The sequence below is a fragment of the Streptopelia decaocto genome (assembly GCF_964273445.1).
Source record: "Streptopelia decaocto genome assembly, chromosome: 3".
NCBI classification, from domain to species: domain Eukaryota; kingdom Metazoa; phylum Chordata; class Aves; order Columbiformes; family Columbidae; genus Streptopelia; species Streptopelia decaocto.
Genome location: NC_138656.1, coordinates 31,128,635 through 31,149,759, shown reverse-complemented (window position 1 = coordinate 31,149,759; position 21,125 = coordinate 31,128,635).

Genomic DNA, 21,125 nt, shown 5'->3' with positions numbered 1-21,125 from the left:
CAGCTCTGGAGCCGCACATGAAAAGCAGCTCAGTAATCTAAATAGGATCTGAAACCACAACCCTTTGCATAGCTATGAGCAGCTACTGCTACACAAGCAAAGCTTCCTGAAGATACTGTAGACACCCCTGAAGCCCAAGGGAAACAAGGTAACTCAGGATGGATATGGGAAAGAAAATAACACCCAAGGGCTCACGCAGAACAAAAAGGGGTATTACAGTTGGGTGTGGAATTACCTTTCGGAAAACACATTAGTTATCCTGTTTAGGTGAGTACAATAAATCAGTATAAAGCCAAATAGTCAGGCAATCAGAAAGCTGCAGAGACCTCGGAGGATGCTGAACAATGACAGGCGACAGCTCTTTAAATAATAATAGTGTTTTTCCTATGGGAGTCCTAGTTCATATCATTGCTGTGCACAGCATGTGAAGATAAAGGTCCTTGTGCCCCACAGATGGCTCCAATTTCCCAAATAATTGATAGCTGGAGCTCTCCTCAGTGGATCAGGTGGAGGAATGAAAAAGGAGTGTGACAGTGGCTACATTTTTCATTCAGCAGTAACCTGATTTGGTTTGCACCCGGGTGTAGGCTGGCAGCGGCTGCACTGAGGCAACTGCCCTGAGAAGGAAAGCGGGGACTGACAGCTCAGTTGGGTTCTGAACCTCCCTGCAAACTGCCCAGACCTGCGCCTAAGAAAAGTTACGTAAATAGCTCAGGCAAAATGACTGTGAAATAGCGAAAATCTTTATTTACTTCAAGGGAAGTAGTGTATGGACTCCCCATGCTGTATTTCACACCCACAGTCAAGCTGTCTTTAAAAGGAATGAGAGGAGATGTAGAAGGAGGTGTGGGGTGAAAACAGACTTAACACTAATGTACAAGAAGATCGTTTTTTCTCCCACAGTAAAGAAATGTAGCAGATTTCAAATCACGGAAAAAGATGAGAACGAATCCCACTGTTCTCTTCAGCCTTACCTGCAGATTATGATGGGTTTGGCAGGGGATGAGTGAGGGGTAGGTGGAAGGTATTCACATCTTGGAACTATGAATCCAAACCTAAAAAGAGTGTAATGACAAAACCTAGTCTCAGAAGTGGGCTATCTTTGGTTTGGTGTTGCAGAAGCATGGGGTCAGCACTGTGTTGCATGAGGCAATGCATACTGTGATAACCAGGATATTCTTTGCTACAACAACTGACAAACTGAAGAAGAGATTTCCATTGCTGTTTTTATTGTTTTCTTCTGTGGCACACTCCATTTATTTCTAGTGAAAGTGGAAAATATGGTAGATGGATCTATCATAAAGCTAGTGCCAGAGAGCTTGTTTCTTTTTTAACTGCCCAGATATCTCAGTAGTGGTCCACAGGGGTTTACAGGCAAATGGATGCAGAGGTGAGGCAAGCAATAGGGTGGAGGAAAACAGCTGGGGGCTAGACTTCCCTGGAGTTAAAGTGACTTGCACAAAGCCATCTGGATCCCTGTGTCATAGCCAGAGGGTAGAAGCTCTCAGCCACTAGTTGTTTTTCTTAATCACAAGACCCAGGTTCTTCCTAAGCTAGTCACAGGCTAAACAGGTGCTTTCTGTTTTTTTCAACCCATACATAATAAGTGATAGATGGGTCACATCTTTCCTGGGATGATGTTGCAGGATGGAAAAAGTGATGAGTCTGTCCCACCACCCTCTACCCATGCTAGGTGTCAACCTCTCAAGTGGGTGACCTGATGAAGAGGGAGCAAGATGAGGAGTCTGTGGGTGAATGTCTCAGATACAGTCTGCAGAATGTGAAGATGGGGTTGCTTGATCTGCAAATTTGGTGCGTAAGACAGGACAGCTTGGCCTTCGATACAGATACACTGTCTGGCTGGTAAGGCTGTCACTGCAGTTCAGACAGCTTGCATGGGTTCACTGGGCCATGCTTTCAAAGGAGGCAAAAGCTACAGGAATTGTTTGCCTGAATATTTCACACTGCAACTGTGCATGTGATTAAACACACAGATATGCGAGTAACCCTTGGCTCCAGCAGTCATGCCTGCACATTTAAATGTGCAAAAAAGTATGGGTCTGTGCAATGGTGTTGCAAGGAGAAGAAAGCTAATTGATTTTATCAGCACCAGGGCTGGGTAAACAGCAATTCCCAATTTCCTTCCACTGCCTCCAACACTTCCAGTTGCCTATTGTCCAACTGTAAACCATTCAACAGTTGCTAAATCTATATCTTGGCCAAACTAGGTTGTTCTAGTCTATTTTTGTGTTGGACAGGCAAGGTATGTAGGGACGAAATGTAATACTTTTTATTAGATCATATTATTCTTCTCTTCCACTTTCTGAAAATGATAGTACCTTTATGTTGAATTGTCTTTTGTTGCTCTCTTCAGATCTCACACACTTCAGAGCCTTTCTTGCTCAATGAATCCCTGGAAAAAATCACCTCCTTCCAGTTACAATAGCACTTTTGTTACTGGAACAATGTAGCAGCTGGGTGCTGAGGTTGAGATCATGATACTTCGCTTCTGGAAGAAGTGGGTGTTTATTAACCAGCCTGAGGAGAACTTGCACATGCAGGAGGTTACACCAGCAGCAGGTCTTGTACCACTGCTGGACGCAAAGATTGAGAGGCAGCACCAGCCCACAGTTGTGCCTGTGTGTGCTGTAAAACACCCAGCAGAGCAACCTCAATTTGCCACAAAAAAAAATAGCAATAAAATCTGGTAGAGAGATTTCTGCAGAATTTGGAGGGATAATGAGAAGAAAGGCATGTTCCTCTGACCCTTTATGACCTTTACAGCTATGGCGCTGCTGTATATGTTTAATCCCCAGAAAACTGAGAGGTTGGTCTGACCCTCCACTCATTCACAAAAAAAACCCACCAAGACTGACCCAACGATTCTCCTGGGTTTCCATTTCTCTGTTCTCTTCTAGAAACAGCAAAAACAGAAAGTGTTTTGTTTGTTTGCTTGTTGAAACCATTTTCACAACATTCTTTTCATGGCTCGAGCCATTGCAAAGCATCCTCAAAGGGCTCCTGGGGAAGGCAACAGGCACTGAGGCTTGGGGGCACAGAGAGAAGGAGCAGAGTTACAGTAGGAAGCCAGGGAGTAGAAGCAAAACAGGTTGTGAGTGTTGTTCTGATGAGCAGTGGGACAGCTATGCTCAAGAGTGAAAGAGGCAGAAGAAATCATCTGACACAGGGGTGAAAGAGAGGCTTCAGGTGAGAACAGGAATGGATGTGATTAGGTTGGATGAAGGTGAAGGTGAGATGCAATAGACTCAGGATGGTGGAGACCACATGTAGGTCACTACAGGAAATCAGTGCAGTAGGTGGAAAAAAGCTCTTTCTCCTTGGGTGTAAATTGAGGCTGAATTTGTAACACAGAGCAAGCAATGCAACCGGGGACCGATGGAGCTGGTGTTAATACAGGCTGAGTCTTTCTAGATGTCCTTGCCCTGTTCTGGACCTTTCGGCTATCACCAGCCCCCAAAGAATATCTTCTAAATTTCCACTTTCTGTACATGAAGGAAGTTAACTACAGGAAAAGAGGATCAGAGACTGATTTCTGTCTATGACAGCTTATAGATAAATATCACAAAGCAAGTTATTTGTTTGTTTGTTTTTTAAACTTGGGCTTTCTTTTTATTGTTGCTCTAGGTTGGAGGGAATGTCTTTGTTCCCTGTTATCCAGGCTAGCTTGTCCATCTGTAGAAAGCAGCATTGACAGCTGCAGCTCCTCTCATGTCATCCCAGCTTCAGCCCTGACTCACTGCCTGGCCAGCAGCTACTCAAAGGTGTTGATCCTCTTTTCCAAAATGTCTCTGCAGGTCAGACACTTCAAGCAGGCAATGAGAGGTATATGCAAATATCAGAAGACAGTGCTTTTCATGGCTTTGGAGGGAACAGGACACTGATAATATTGTCTGCCTGCTTACTCCCTCCAAAATCCCCTGGTTGAAAGACAGCTATGGCAGGTGTGTGCAGATGGGTGAGGGAGAGCCACAAAGTGCTTAGAGAGAAAATACTTGAGAAAAAAAAAATTGAAAAGGTAGATCTGGAGTGAGGAAGGGAAAAGATATCTTAGAACATACTTGTTCAGTGGTTTTGCGTGGCACAGTTATTGGGAAAATCAGCCAATGGCCCTGGCAGTCTTTCCCATGAGATATTTCACCCAGAAAGAGGGTAAACTGAGGATAGCATGCAGACCTACAGGTTCACATCTGAACCATTTCAGCTCTGGTGAAAAACAGGGTCCTTCAATTGCTGCTCAGGAGCTGTCTGGAGTGAGGGGCCTTGATGCCCCAGAAAATGCGGTCACATCACTAACCCATTTCAACAGGATATAACTGGCCTTACACTCGCTCCTGATCACAGGTGGCTGCTCCAGGACTATGGGACAAACGACTTTCCAGTGCTGCCCTGCCAGCCTTCAGGCCTCCTGGGGGGTGTTCAAGCAGCACCTGAGAGGACACCACGACCAGATTTTTTCCTCTGTGCTTCACAGCTGCAGTCCACAGGGTGCCTGGGTTGCAACAGAGGTGGAGATACAGAAGCAGGACTGGAAGTTTGCATTGTCTGCCCAGGTCTGAAACATCCCAAAATCAAAGGCTTTCCTTCACAAGTATGCCACAGATATCCCCTTGATGTGTTTTTCATCTAGGCAATAGCGAAGCTTCTACAAAGTTAAGGAGGTGGGAAATAATTCCTGCAGTCTCTGGCAGGCTGAAACCCTTAAAAATATTTCCTTCCTTCTGCTGGGACTGCAGTGGATGAGGCTGCAGCATGGAAACAAAAGGCCCAAAAGCCAGAGGGGATTCCCCGCCTGGTGCACATGCCTCAAGGGTCTACACCAGAGTCATGTCCCACCTCTGACACCCGTGTCCTTGCTTGTTGCCCAAATGTCCTTTTGTAGAGGACTTTTTTGTCAAGGCAAGAGTGGTGAGTGACTGGATGGACAGAGGAAGGACAAGTAAATGAAATTGATTCTTAGTCCAGGAGTTCACTGCTGTGACACTGTCCTGCTCTGTGGTCTTAGGAAAATACACTGCGTTCTCCAAAGACTGTTGTTATCAGCTATACCCTGGAGGACCTGGCTGGGTGCTCCAGATAACAAAACTTTAGCTGGATATGGCAGTGCTGAGCACTATAAAACCCACACCTGCAAGTTCTCTCCACCTCAGTGTCCTCATGCATGCATGGGAATAGCGGCATCTCCCACAGTGGAAGAGTACTCAGACATCTCTTGACAAGAAAGATTGTTTATTAAAATGATATTGACAATAACTAAAAAAAAACCAAAAGACAAAAACAAAAACCAGAGGACAAAAGATCTCTTCAAATTCAGTGTGTTATAGGCTGAAACAGAGTAATCTTTTTCTTTTTTTTTTCCCCCCAAGAGCCGAGCAACACGACAATGCAAATTTGAAGTAGTGGAAAACTATTTGACCGTTTATAGGACTGTTCTTTCATGTAGTGTGCAGGGATAGTCCCCAGAGAGCCTTGTCACGTCACCTTGGATTATAAAGGATATGAGCTTAGCTCTGCTGGATCAACAAGCAGGGCAAAAATGGAAGTCTCAATCAGGCTTGCTGAAGGAGGGAAAAAAAATCCTGATATCTATTATGTGCTGCTCCTCGAGTGGAGACAGAGGAGCAGGAAGAAAAAATAGGACAGTGGAGGAATGCAGGACAGTGAACATCAAGAAGAAATTCAAATCAGTGGGACAGATGACCCTCTGGGGCTGGCTGACTTGGGGGACAAATGTTTTCTTACAGTGCTTTTCTGCAGCTAACACAGGTTTCATGATTTACATGCTGGTGGATCTGGGCTGCAGTATCAGCCAGCAAGAGAAGAACGCTCACTGCTGGCATAACAACAGCTTAGCAATATAAGTAACTCAGCTGGAAATATTAATTCTGTAATGCTTAAAAAAAAATAAATAAATAAGGCTATACATACAGAGCCAGCCACAATATTTTTTATGAAGCATTTTTATTGAAGTGTGGTTTGATGGGAACATTAGCTATAACTAGGAGTCTCCTCAGGAAGATCTCTGAGAAACAGGTTTGACCCTCCCATCAGACCAGGAAATAGACCATAGCAGAAAAACAAAAACACCTCTGTAAGCTTTTTCAGTCTGAAAAGAAATGTTCCTACAGAGTTCTGCTATGGTAGGAAAAGTATTCACACAGATTTGTTTTTACTCAAAAATAAAGAACATTATTTTTGAGGCCTTGAAGGTGACCTCAGAACAGCATTGTCCATCTCCAGCTGCCTTAACATACAGGTCCAAATGCATCTTCAAGCTAGTGTCTCATATTCCTAAGACAGACAATCGAGTTACCAGCAAAGCTTCAGCCCTCAGTAGCTGAGATGCCTGTGGAGATAACTGAGTTGTAGTAAATGATGGGAATAAGAACCAGGCACAGTTACATGAAACAGTAACAATTTCCAAAGACAGAAAACATACATGGCATGTAAGAAACAGAAATTTGGGGCTGAACTTGAGGACAGACTTTGTTCACAGCTGAGAACTGCTTACAGCATTAACAACAAAGCCCAGCCACCAGATCTTGGAAACCCTACTGCAGGTTGGTCCCAAGCAGTGTTTACTGTCTTTGTTCTCCTCCTGACGCTTGCACAGGCTTTCCCACAATTCCTCAGCCCCGTCTTTTGAGACAGTTGCACATACCCCTTCATCCTGACTGTTTCTCCTTTTTCTTGACTGTTTGCTATGGAGCCCTTCTTTCTGCTCTGTATCCCATAATTTCCCCTGAGTTTAACACAAACATTTAGAACAACCCCAAGAAACCACTGCAGCAGATAGACAGGATGAGATTAATGAAAGGGCAAGAGTAATACTAGACATGTGTTATACTCTCATGTACTTCCAATAACAGGACTGAAATCACCATTGCTTTTCTTAGGAAGTCTGGAAAATTCAAAGCATTTCAGGTTTCATTTCAGTGTGTACATTTAAGGTTACTTTGGAGTGGAAAACCTTTTTCCTCTTATTTTATAGTGGAATAGTCTTAATTATTACAGTCAATCATGAAGGCTGTATGACCACGTGGTGTGTAGGGATCACATGCATAAAGGCCTAGAGGTTTCCTTGCTGATAACTACTCCTAAAAAGTTCTCTTTTTAATGGCTTGGACCCTGACTCCAACAGGCATAAATAAAATGGGTCCAACTTTTGCCAGTATTGCATTTTGCTAAAAACATGGGATTTGCATCATCTTCTTTCATCTGGTCCTATGGAATTTCTGCAACAAATGAGCACCACAGGGTCCAAAGGTTGCAGTCATGACAATGTGTCTGGCAGACTGGTCTCCACTTCCCACATGAAAAAGAGGTGTAAACCACGGTAAATAAGTGCTGCTAGAGGACAGGGACCTAAATGCTCCAAAGGACTGTCAAAACCCACTTAGTAATGCCAGCAGCACAATTCTAGTAGACATAAGTATATGAGGAGGAAAAAATAAACTGCTCAGTAATTGAAGTCAAGTTGCATACTGACTTCATTGTCACAGGTTTTGCCCATAGGTTTTCCTGTAATGCACTTTTCTTCAAAAGGTGCTAATAACCTCTTGCTTGCTACTAGGCAGAGGCTGCCATTGTTACTGCTCAAGTATCATAAATGTCCAAATACCTATCTGGAAAGAAGGATGGCAATAACTGCAAACACTCATGTTTGAAAAATACAGCCCCTGATGTCTACTGAAGTAGCACTCACACAGATGCGACTTCCAGCAGAAGGATATTAACTGGTCCTACAAGTAGGGAATTCTACCTCCAAAACATAGAGGAGCATCCCCAGCAAGAGGAGGTTGCCCTGTGCTTCAGACACAGCCTCACCAGTGAGCATGCCAGTGCGAGAAGTCCTCAGGACATGTCCAGCACCAGTAGTCCCCACTGTGCCACAGGCCTTGCTGCTCAGCTAGCTCTTCTACGCTCCCTCTCTGCAAAGCAGGGTAAAACACAGCCTGTTTAAAGCCACTGCACTATTGCTATCTCAACTATTTAGCTTAATTTTTTCTTTTTAATCCTCTTAACTATGTTCACTAATTCATAAGCCTATTTGCGTAGATACATTTTTTTCATCAGCATTCCCCCCCGCTAGTCTATCCAAGTTCTCTAAAATACCTTCTTATTCTACTTAAATAACACTCTTCATTCCTAATGACTTCTATCTCCTCTGCTTTAGTTCTGTAACATTAGTATTATTATTAGCTCCAAGAGTCTCTTGCCATTCCTTTCTAACAGTATTTCCCCTGTAAACACCTCTGAAGACTGAGCCCTTCAGCTTGAGAGAGGCTGTTGAAAACATTTCTACACAGGATCCAAACTACTTTCAGCCCAGGCACCCCATTAAAAACATTATTTTTATTTGTGTGTACGGTAGTGGGGCCAACGCTGAGGATAAAAGCCCCCCAAGGTGAGCACTGACCACTGTGCTGAGATGGACAGGTTCAAGAGAGCACCTGGGGGTGCCCAAGGAAGTAGGGAAGCCATGGCATCAGGCCGGTAAGCAGCGTTCTTCCCTCACCCATAGCTACTTTTCCTCAAAAATCAAAGCAGAGAAATACTACAGGAGAGTTTGATAGACTACAGCAGGGGTTCCCGTCCAGGATGCTCTTCCTGTGCACAGTCAGCTCTGCATGTGACAGTAACTCCGGGCAGTGTCACCGTAGGGGTGAGAAAGAAGCAATGCCTGTTCACAGAGATGAGTAAGGTACTTCCATGGCAATGCAATGAATGAGTGATGAGAGCAGTCTCACCAGCACAGCAGAGGTGGGAGAACATGAAAGGTGATGGACAGAGGAGGGAGGATCATGGAAAGTGAGCTAAAAAGACTTACAGTTCTCTTTCCTCTTTGGGAGGCAATATATGCATATAACCTCAGTAAAGCCGGACGGAAATAGAGCATGTTCCTGGAGACACCTTTTGAAGAAAATAATAGAAATTCATTTTTAGAAAACAGATTTCAGGACATATTCCGTTCCTCAAGCAGTACTTTTCATTTAAAGTGAAACATGTAATTTTGCTCACACCACAATTAAGAAAAAACAAATAGTTGGCTTCAGCACCTCTACTACTCTTTTCTCTTGTATTGTTGTATCAAACTAATAATGAGAAGAAAAGAAAACAAACAAACAAAAAAACAAAAAAAAAAAAAAAGAAAGAAAATTAAGGAGAGAACATAATTAGCTGCAACCCCCAAACAGTACATCTCATTAGATGCCAAAACACCACATTTTAATCTGTCTGCATTTGCTGTAGGAGCCTCAAGAGTCCATGAAAGTCTGAGCCAAGACTTCAGGCTCCAGAGGCTGCCATGCCCCCATTGGCATCTAAGGGAGGAGGTTTACCTGCTGCCACAGAGATGTGCCCTCCAGCAGCAGAAGCCTGTGTGCCACCACTATGCCACATTTGTGCCCCAAACACAGCCCCTTTCTGAACCTCAAAGCTGCAACCACAGAAATATCAGAGGTTGCCCCAAAATCACCACCCATAATGTTCAGCTCAAGGAAGTTGTCAGAAAAGCACCTCTGGATTTCAATCCCGTAGCCCAGGTCACTGTCTAACACCAAGTGACCCCTCTGTGGTGCAATAGTAGGACACGGTGGTGCCTGAAAAAAACATTGAGACCTGCAGAGGCCCAGCAGCACATCTGGCAGCTGCCATGGAGCCAGGCTGCCTGGAGGAAGCTGGCACAGCAGCTTCTGTTTCAGAAACGCTGCAGGATTGCTGCTGCTGGAAAATGCCATGGATAACAAAATGTAATTGTGCAGAATTTCCCTGAGGAGACTGTCAAAGCTGGGACATTTTATCCCATTCAGGATTTTTTTTTAAAGTAAAATTAATTTGAACAGTTGGTTTTATTAATTATTGCAAAATTCTGTTTAGCCTGTTCTGCTAACAGAGGCCAGAATATGTATCAGAAATATAAACACACTGACATAGGAAGGGGTACAGATAAGAAAGTAAGCAGTGTGTTAGACCACAGTCTATACCAAGCCACCACCCCAGTGTATCATTACAGACAGAGATCCATCGTTGGCATGAAGGTATTTCAAATGGCATACACATTCTGAGTTTTCTTATTCTGAGTTTTCTTATCTGTTATAACTAAAGGTCCCTTGGCAATTTTCCATGGAAAAGAATATTATCTACACCAGCTCTCCACACAGGGAGTCACAATCTGCCAAGCTACGTTCCCCAGCCAGTTCACTGGATAGTCTGTTCTCTTTTGCTTGGACAATTGAGCAGCATTTGCTGCTCAATTGCTACTCAATTACTCAATTTGCAATTATATCTGATTTGGGTTAATTGCGAAGCACCTGCAGGACAGGATGCTAGGAAGGACGCTATACGCACAGCTTGCAGATACTATACATTGCCAAAGAGATGCCTGGTGGGATCTCTGTCTGGATACACAGTTTCTAGGGAGAGTTTCAGAGAATGAAAGAAGCTGCTGAAATGGGAGATATTTATTATTCTCTGAATGTGCTTTGTGTGTATTTGTACAGCTAACAAGATCAGAGCCTGCTTTGTTTGCTGAACTGATCCTTCATATTCTCCCAGTACAATTTAGGCTACCATTTGTTTTACTTACGCACCACAAGCACTCATAAATATTAGTGCGAATAAGCTCTAAACCTCCAGACTCTACTTTCAAACAGAGATCACGTCCAAGAGCAAGAAAACCATATGGCTTTACTTTTAATTGATCAGGTAGAAGCAAACATAGTTAAATCTTAAGCCCTGGTACTGAATCCCCAATGTCCCTGGGCTCATCCCCCTACAAGGGGATGGGAAGAGCTACTGGTAAAATCTCATATTTTCCAAGACCATATTGCTGATGCTGCTTGGCACAATCATGTTAACGTACCAGAGCAGAGGCATACCTTGTGGTTCTACTCACTAGTGTTTCCCATCCTGGGAGCCCAGGAGAGCCCACAAAATAATATACTGCTTTCCCAAAGGAGCACAGAGAAGTGAGGTAGGAATCCCATCTCATTTTCACTCCCAAAGGACCAAATTATTAAATTCTGTCTCTATGATGGCATTGCTCCAGGCTGGTTTCCAGCCAGCCTCTAGTTTTATTGTCAGCTTGCTGGTTGTTACGGAATTGATTGAATCTGTCAAGGTCTTCTTGAGATGGGAGGGCAGGACTTAACTGGACAAGTACAGATCACTTTTCAGATGCTTATCCTCTCTTACAGGAGAAATGCTGATTGCCTGTGGATGTGTTTTGAGAAGGAGTTGTAGAGGGGCGGCACCTCAGTATATCCTGAAGTAATTGCAGTGCTTGAGAGACATCTCAGGGCCCCTGTATATGTGCAAGTCGGTCTCCACATGGGCAGTAAGCCCGATATACCTAGAGCCTGTTGGTATCATAAGTACAAGGTACCTTTTTTGTGTGCTTCAATCTACAGTGCAAGGTTTTAACAAAGCTTATAAAAAAGTAAAGCTTATACTACGACTGCCCACACCAGTTATTCAGAGGTAGGTGGTGTCAAGTAATAAAATCGAAATGAAAACAGGCTCTGCAAGACACAGAAGTTTGAGACTTACAGTTCCCTATACCTGAGTGGGTATTAGACCACCCTGTGGGTAGGTGGCTTTGATGCACACCTCGCAACTGCCCACCACCCCCTCTCCAAGGCTGCTTAAACCTTCCACTGGGTTTTGTAGGCTTCGTCGGCCTACAAAAGTGAGATGGGCAGCCAGGTCTCCAAGGACACACATCTCTCTCTGAAAACGAGATGCACCCAACCCTTGTAAAGATTTGTTTTGTGGTTTCTCTTCATTTCTCCACTTCTCAGGCAGTGTTTAATGGAAACTACAACAAAAAATGATCTGCTTCGTTGCTTTTCAATTAGATAAAAACTCCCATTAGTGATGCAATTAAGGCACCGTTTTCAAGACTGTTGTCTAACAGCCTCCTTGACATTTCACAGAGCTCATTTGTTTTGCTTTGTTTTTTTTCCTTTTCACAAAAACAGATGCAAAATATGATTCATTTGCAGAAATGCAGACAAAGCAGAAAGACTCAAAAGAGTGGGAGCAGGGTGAGGCGGGTATGCTGCAAGACTGAACAAGGAAGAAAAAGAGTAAAAAACAAATGCTTATGCTATACTGCAGAAGAAGTCCTAGCCAGGAGGAATAAGGCAGAGCAGAGGAAAAGACCAAAGTTCCCCTGTGATCCTACAGGGCTGTTTGTTGCTGGAAAACAGCAAGCTGTACAGAACAGTGAAAATACAACAACATAATAGGTCAGGATTTTGCTCAATAAACCTGTATTATTATTCCATTTCTTAAATAGAATAAAAAGTTAAACAACTTTAAAATGTGGCAAAATATTTCATATTTTCCTTTAAATATAAAATAAAAACCCCACAACAACCACAGCCTAAGTTAATTTGTTTAGCTTTAAAAAAAAAAAAAATGAAGCATTTATCTTTAGTATTGAATAAACATCTTTAACAATGAAATATCAAATTTTATGAAGAACATTTGGAAACTAAATCAAATCCAGGGCTTGAAAAATGAGGTGTCTCAGAAGGCACTTACAAATCACTTTCCACGGAGCTGCAGAGGTGGGACAGGAGGGCAGGACCTATCTGAGCAGCAGTGTCAACAAGGAGAAGGGAAAAACAAACTCATTTGTCTGTAGGGTACAGCACTTGTGGCAACATGGCTTACAAAGCATGGCCCTTTCTCTTCAGGTCTACCCAGACATTTTATGTGTTTATGCTGTCCTTGCCCCCTGCCCCCCATCTTTCTGATTGTCATAGTCTTCTGATTTTCTTCTTCATGTGGATGTTTGAAAAGTGTTTATTCTAGTAATTCAGAAGAAATTATTTTGCATAATGTCTAGCTGACAGCTGATACTTGCATCCCTCTGGGAAAGAAAGAAAAGAAGAGCCAGGGTTCAGCACCTGCTACCTTTGAACTTCTCCAGCATTACAGCTTCATTAGGCCAAAAGCAGTAAACACAAAAATCCTATTATGAAAATACTTTGAGAGCCTGAGACCAGGGTTGCCAGAGATGTTAGTGCATGTAACACACAGCCATAAACATGTTAAAAGGTCAGACAGATCTCATTCGTTTTCTGACCCATTATCCAGGGGCTACTAGGAAACATTTATTTCTATGAAAGAAAAAGCATTCCCCTCTTGGTTTTTCAATCATTCCCTGCTGGTCCTATGCAAAAGATTCCTTCCTCCAGAAATGCTAATATTTTCTGCCTTTAAAATCCTTCCTAAAAATATTCACATTTCTGCAAATCCTGAATAGGCTTAGACCCATCTACAATGTGTCACAAGGGGCTGAGATCTCAGTTGAGATCTCAGTGCAGCTTAGTCTTATGCCTTACTCTAGTAAATATTTCAGTACAAAATAGACATTGAATCTCAGCTAAACTCTGTTGCAAACCTGATGAGAAGCCCAAGGAAGCAAACAGCCTGGTGTAAAAGCCTACGTGCTCTGTTTACTGCCTTATTCATTGTCCATCACTGCAATATCCACGTTCAAATAATACTGCAGAGATGCCGGGTTTAGTTCCCTGGGTCATGTATAACAGACCTACACTTTCTCCTCTCTCTTCCTTCTCCAATAATGCAACATTATTATATGTTTCTTTGATTACCAGAAATAGCTAAGGGTCTCAGTTAAAATCCTCTGGCAATAAGAGCAGGTGAGAAATTAGGCAGCTGGAAGCATCTTTCTGTTACATTTTTGTTTAGTTCTTGAGTGACAGTGCTAGAAATGCTACAGATGAAACAATAAAATAAGTCATGCTTAGTTCACGCCCCCCAAACCCTCCCTGTATGGTTCTCCCAAACAAAAAAACCCCACCTTCTATTGAAAGAGGACCCTCCTTTTTAAATACATTTCCTTTCAGAGCAGGGTTGAGGCAGTGCAAGGACCTCAGTGAAGCCAGTGGCAGATGTTTACATCTGCAGGCTGCTCCTCCAGCTTCATCTCACCTCTTCTCCCCAGCAACCCTGAGGGTTAGTCCCCTCTTCTGTGTTGACACACAAGGCCTTAGTCAACAGCCACCACCATCCTCCTCCATTACCCTAGGAGAGGGGCAGAGGGAAGCTGTGGGAGAGGTGACTGGAAGCATTCCTGCCTTATGGATGTTTTATACCTGTGCAAAGGGAAAGGACTGATGGACTTCTTAAGTGCTGTACTGTAAGTTATTGAATGGTTTGCCTGAGGGGTCTTGCCAAGCTTCACTTTATCTGGCTGCCTAAATCCAGATTAAAGATGCATGGCTCTGCCAACTGCAGCTTTTCAATTTAGGTGTTCGCACTGTATGCTTATTTATTTATTTTCAGGATATTGATTTTGTCAGGAGGCAAAGTAAGGGTTGTAGGAAAAACTAAAAAGTCTAAAAGTCAACAGTGTTAGAATTTTAAGGGACTAAGGAGATTTGTTTCTAAAATAAAATAATTGCCAAGTACACCAGTTCTATCTAGGCTACAAAGTCCCAAGTTTGCTGTAATTCAAGGTCAATGACAAAGTATTGTTGACTTAGTTGGGAGCAAGTCTGGAGCAAGATGCAGCTGCCACTGAGTGATAACCTGGCAGGTATGGGAGTAGGTTATCAGAGTACCTGGTCGTGAGCTGCATCTCCAGCATACCTGCAGGCAAGAGCAGTGTCAGTGTGCTAATCCAGATTAGCTTCTCTGAAGTGAAACACTGTTGGAGTTATCACAGATTTGTACCTGGTACTGCAATGTGACCCCATAGGTACCCAGGACTGCAGTCAGGCCAGTGATTCCTGATGGTGCAGCTAGCAGATGCAGATTGCTGTCAGGATGGCTCCAGCCATACAGCGTGAGCCATTTTTGTGGGGTCCATGGCGATATGACAAGGAGTGATATGAGTAAAATAGCTCAGTTCTCTTGACATGTCTTCAGGGAGAAGAAGACAAAGAGCATAATTTTACCAATCCTGACAACCATCACCATTTTACCTACTAGCACTAATCGTACAATTACTTCCTAATCTATCAAGAGAACAAAAAAGTACTTAAACTTAGCACATAGTTTGAATTAAGGGTTGGCTTTTTTTTTTCTTTTAAACCTTTAAAACTATATTTGCTTGAAGTACTTTAAATGTTTTATTGCTTGTACTACAGTACATAACAAAGTAATTGTGTAATTAAGAGATAATGTCAATGCAATAGACCATTGTTGACAAGATAATAGCCTCCTGCTGCTATAGAAATGCCAAGGCAAAGCTAAAGAATATGCAGGAAAAACATACATGCAGAAAATTAGATGGGATTGTTTGTTTTTAAACTGAACTGGCAAACTCTGATTGGAACTAACTGTAATTTCATATTATGGGTGACCATGGCTTTCCCAGCTGGGAAGTGCTAGCCATAGGCTTCCTGAGACGCACAAACTGAACCAGAAAGCATGGTCTAGTGTTTTAATACTGCTGGCAACCATGTGACTCATGTTCACACTAAATTGAAACCAAACAGCCAACAGTGAGAGGAAAGCCAGGGTACTATTTTGCCCCCCAATTCTGAAGCAGACAAGATGGATTGTCAGTCCTTCCTCAACAAGTCAGCAGATGGCTCAGTGGTCACTCCTTGCCCAGCAATACAGGATACTGAGACAACCCTGTGGATACTCGGGGCTGGGATTTGTCAGGGAGATTGCTCAACATGACCAAGGAAAGAATATAGGTACTCCTCAATGGCGACCATGTCCCTTATAGTACTCAGGACAAGGCTGGGCCAGCATGTCACTCCCAGTCATGTGATTTCCAGCATTTGTTATGGTTATTTATGTAAGAGGATTGTTTTCATCTTTTTTAAATGTACTTTGTGTACCCAGACACAGATAAATGAGCTCTTTGAGTTGTGTCTGTGTCTCATACATAAAGTACATAAAAAACCCTCACATTCAATGAATTAAAAGTCTGGAAAGTTGCAAACTCAAAGATAACAATAAAAGGAGATCTGTGCAAGCTTACTTCAGTCCTGTGTGGGTAAATCAGGTCTTATGGTCTTTAACTTCACACCCACATACGCCACCTCTGAGCACCTTCACCGCCTGGAGTGCACAGTGGATCTGCTCCCTCTAGAAGCTGTTTGGTATTTCATTTTATCTTCATTTTTCTACGTACAGCCCTAGGCCTTATTTATGTGCACTACGAAGACCTAATCTGAAGACAACATTAATCATAAGTTCTTCAAAGCATTAATCACTGCAGTGTTTGAGTGGTTTGCAAAAAAGTAATTAATTGATACACACAACAAATCTTGAGAAATGGTGTAGTATTGTTACTTCCCATGGAGATGGGGAACTGAAACAGTGAGATATTACATCTGAAATGTCCAGCAGGGCTGAGTGTTTCATTTGATAGTCCTGATTTGGTAGAGGATGTGAGGTTTTGTGGAACTTTAATTGCTTTTAGTCTGGTTGTTGATTTCTCTCCTCTGATTTACAAAGCAGACTCCACAGCTTGCATCGTGCATAGACAGGATGTGGAAAATACAGAGTCAGTATCTCACTGTCTAACATCACACAGGAGCCCTGTGGCTGCAGCACAGACAGAACCCATTTTTCCAGGCAGCATCACACTGATCCAACCACAACAATCCCATCAACTGTCTTCTCCAGGCTCCTACTGCATTTGCTGTGAACATTTCCTCCCAACGTCTGCAACAGAGAAAGATGGATGACATGTAAGCTGTGCTTTACGTTACCTGCAGATGCACTTAAAACCTCTGTTTTCCTGATTATCCAGACTGGGTTCTTTTTCTGGAGAATAGAGCGGTTTCCTTCTTTGTTATGTGCCAGGGTTTCCTTACTGGAGAAATCATGAGAAGGGGTTGATACATGTTCAAGTCTCTCCCTAACCTGCATTCTGTAGCCAGATCCACAATCTCAGAGGCCATCTGAGGACTGGAAATGTAGCCAAGAGTACCCCACAGAGCAGGACTAATCATGTTCACTGAATGAGACAGAAATCCTGTTGAAAAGTGTCGTAGGCGATCCCACAACTAAAGAATCAATCATAATGCACAGAGGGACCTAATTAGGGTTGTAAATCATAGCAACCCTGAATCGTTTGGGTTTTTCAGCCACAGCATCCGTAAGTCTTCATAGGATTTGGGGGAATAACTCAGACTCAGAGAGAACAATTAATGGGAGTTAGAGCCAGAAAACACCTACCAATTTTGGGAAGCAAGCACAGGTCCCTGGGCTAGTGGTGATTGGTAGCCAGTAAAGGGATGCAGGAGTTTAATGAAGGGACAAATGATCCCAGCTCCTGTCAGTGTCACACAGGGACACACATGTTTCGAATGTGAGTTATTCCTGCATGCAGACCAGGCGCAGTAATGGCAACCCACAGCAAAATGAAGCTCTCCTCAGACCAGGGACCAGTAGATGATGATGTGAGGCTCAGTAACTGTGTCTTCTCCCTCTGTGTGAGTCCCTTGCTAGCTAGCAGACCTCATATAGGGAGAGGAGCAGGTGATTCCACATACTGCAAATGGTATCAACTGTCACTGGGATGCATTGGGATGCATTCCTGGAGGCATACGGATATATGTCAAACTCCCTTTCTACCACCTTCTGCTGCAGATCAGTATCTCTGCAGTCCTTGATGGGAAACACCTCTTTTAATTACTCTCTATCTGCGTGATTTTAAGCTGCTTGACTTTATAGCATCACTAGTGCCTACGTCATAAGCTATGTGTATCCAGATAACCTGTCCTCAAAGACTGTGTTGATCTCCTATTGGTATGGTGCAAGAGGTTCATTCATCTCACTTTCTCCTTGGCACACACTGACTCCTGCAATTTTGTTCCTGCTTAATGAGAAAAAATGCTTTTCACTCCAACAAATGACTGAACATTTCATTCACATCAGTTCACAAAAAAGGGGGGCTCATATCTGCGACCAGGACAAGAACATTTGTGTGATGACAAAACCACACAAAAATAAACCCATAATAGAGAAAACAAGTGATATAGCTGTCTTTCCATTTCTCTTTTCTTCTTTTTTTTTTTTAAACAATTGTCAAAATTACGTTGTCTTTTTGATGGCTAAAGTGCACCAGGTCTTCCAGAAGACAGAGACTGTAAAAAAAGCTGGGCTAGCTTTTCTGCCAAATCCTGCTACACGAAACACTCACATGTTCAGACTCTGGATGGATCATCATAAAGCCTGTCCAGGCTTCAACAGTGTTTTCTTTTCTTTTGTTTTCTTTTATTTTCTTTAAGAAACTCAGTACTCTCAATCAACAATCCTCAAGCTTCTTAGGTCACATATTCCTCCACTAGCTCTGTAATCACATTTGCTGTTTTCCTGCTTGAAAATACATAAACCCAGGCTGTCCCATTCAATGACTTTCACAGCAAAAATGGTACAGGCAGCTGAGAAATTTAACATCAAAGGTGCTGCAGCCAGTGTTCATACAGGGCAGTCAAGATGCAGCCCTGATTAACCAATGAGAAAAAACTAATCTAGAAGTAGATAGCATTCAGGACTACCTCTATTAATAAGTGTCATCATGCTGGTGTTATGGATGATACTTCCTGCTTCATTATTTCATATTTAGATAGGATTTGTAGAGGGTCTATTAAAGCTGTAATGAATTAAGTGCCACTTCTGCTAAATTTTTAAGAGGGGGCTTTAGTAAGATTTAATAATACATTTAAGAGCTTTATTAAGTAGGGATGTCTATAACTGCACACCTAAGTTAGTGTTGAATCAGAAACATAATCACATTTTTAAAGGACATAATTATTATTACCTTACAAGTAGAAAAGACTTTCAGATTCCAATCTTGGAAATGACAGATTCATTGCCCTGCTTCATATCTATTTACAGGTTTGTTATTTCACGAGTGTCTGTCAGAACACATACTTAAAAGATATTCACTTTAGGGAAAGAAAGTTCTTTTTGGAGAAACCATCTGAACAAAGGCAATTTTGCAGGTTGCAGCAACATCCAGTGAAAGGTGAAGAGGTGCATAGACACTGGCTTGCAGATGAGGTGAGCTGGTGAGGGAAACTTCTGATTTGTATGGCAGTGGCTCACTGACATGTAGTTACAACAACTGCATATCTGCCAGTCTTTGCAAAGGCAAATAAGCAAATGTTAGATCAACTTGTTGCACTGGGCTTCTCAGGTGGCTTGGAGCCATTCTTTTCCAGCTATTCACAGCTCTTGTTCCCACTGAAAACTACGGTGGAAGTTCACTGGCACTTGATTCAGGCACCATCTCAAAGATCTCAATGATGTGCGTTCATCTTGCTTATTGACCCACTCGTCACAGCCAACTACACTACACAATCAGAAATTCGCTCAGTGAGAACTATTCCCAAACCTATTCCAATCTTCCAAGGAAGATAACATCATATATTTCTGTAGTTTCTTGTTATGAAATGTAATTTAAAAACAAGGCAGCAGGTGTAATACCCAGTGGGTGGCCACTACTTTCCCTCCTCCCCAGATCCCATCTTCTGGTGTGTGAGTTTCCCCATGGCTGAGAGACACGTGCCAAGACAGGATTTTTTAGTCCAATATGCCTGTGCTATTAGTCAAGCCCTGTGTCATGACCAGCATAATTGTGTTTGCTTGATAAATTTGAGGAATAAGTGCGAAGGTCTCCATCAGCTGCAAATGAGTCAAGGCCTTTGGTTAGTTTAGTAATTAACCTCGGGAATTGTTCCAGTCACTCAAATATACACAGTACAGCGTGAGTAGATGCATAGCCAGTACTGGCTAAATACGCAAGCAGAGATCTTTTGAAGTGTATAATTTACCCAGTTATAACATGAAACTTCGGTGCATGTTTTAGACTTATTTAGCTGTATATATTATTAACCCCTCCAGACCTCTCTAGCTTCCCTTATGAAGAGCGTGCCACAGCAGACCCTGACCATCAGCTTTCAGTTCCTCTCACACACACTCCTTTCTCTTTCAGAAGATTTCCAGGGCAAACTAAAGCAGCAACGCATGCAGACATTCAGTCGATGAGCTACATGAAGGCCATTTGCATGGGGAGGCAGAGAGTCTGCAGAGACACCTGGGGTCCCTGGGCCATTGGAAGGGTGAGGGTCTCTGCCCAACTTTCCCCTCCTCAAGGGCTCCCACTGTTGGCTGGGTAATATTTGTGTTTTGCTCATTTGCACCTACTGAATCTGAAGGAAACAGGTGAAGTGTGGGAACTTTTTGTGAATCCAAGCGGAATGATTTTTCTAATAAGTTATGGCCTGACCTTCAAAGCCTGGTTAAGGAGCTCAGCACTTACAGCAGACATCTCATAGAAACCAATGCCTGGAACTGACCTTTTCTTTCAATCAAGTCTATTGCCTTCCTTCCTGATCAAACTAAATGGCTGATTCTGACACCCTTTGTAACCAGTTAAATTTATGTAGGAGCTGGCATAGTATAAGGTTGTGCTTATATCAATAACAGTGCGAAAATTAACAAAATTTTTAGCATCCATCTGTTACTATCCCATAGCTCCAATCTTCTTATTCTTAAAATTGGATCTTCCCACAAGGTGATCTATATTCTATAGGCAAACACTGTCTTATGTGTCTTATGCAATAAGCCAACACAGCTTTTATGGGTTATTTCACTGCACTCAAACCAAGGCACAAATTAACAGTACTTTCTGATTGCCTGACCATTTCTTTCAATGAAAATGGGAGGAATAGAAAAACTATCATTAACCAACACAGAGTAATTCTTCATGCAAATTAGGTATGAATTTAATTTTCACATCTGAATGCCTCCCTCGGTTTGTACTTGTACCACAACAATATCTGTATGTTGACCAGTATCACCTCTTGACACTGAAAAACCTGTCATTTATTTTATTCAAACCAAAAAGACGTTCAGTCTTTCCATTTATTTGTAAACCATTGAGACAGTTCAATCTCTTTGTTCACTTTTCTTGCAACCTAATACACACTGATGTGTATATTCTACTTTCGATGCTCTCTGAATTACATCTTCTGCTGTTTCATTAAGGGGACCTTGATGCGATAAACAAGCTGATTGCCATGGCAACCCTGCCAGCCTGACTCTGCCTGGGGATGCTGCCAGAACATTTCCACTCTCCTCTCAGATCTGACATG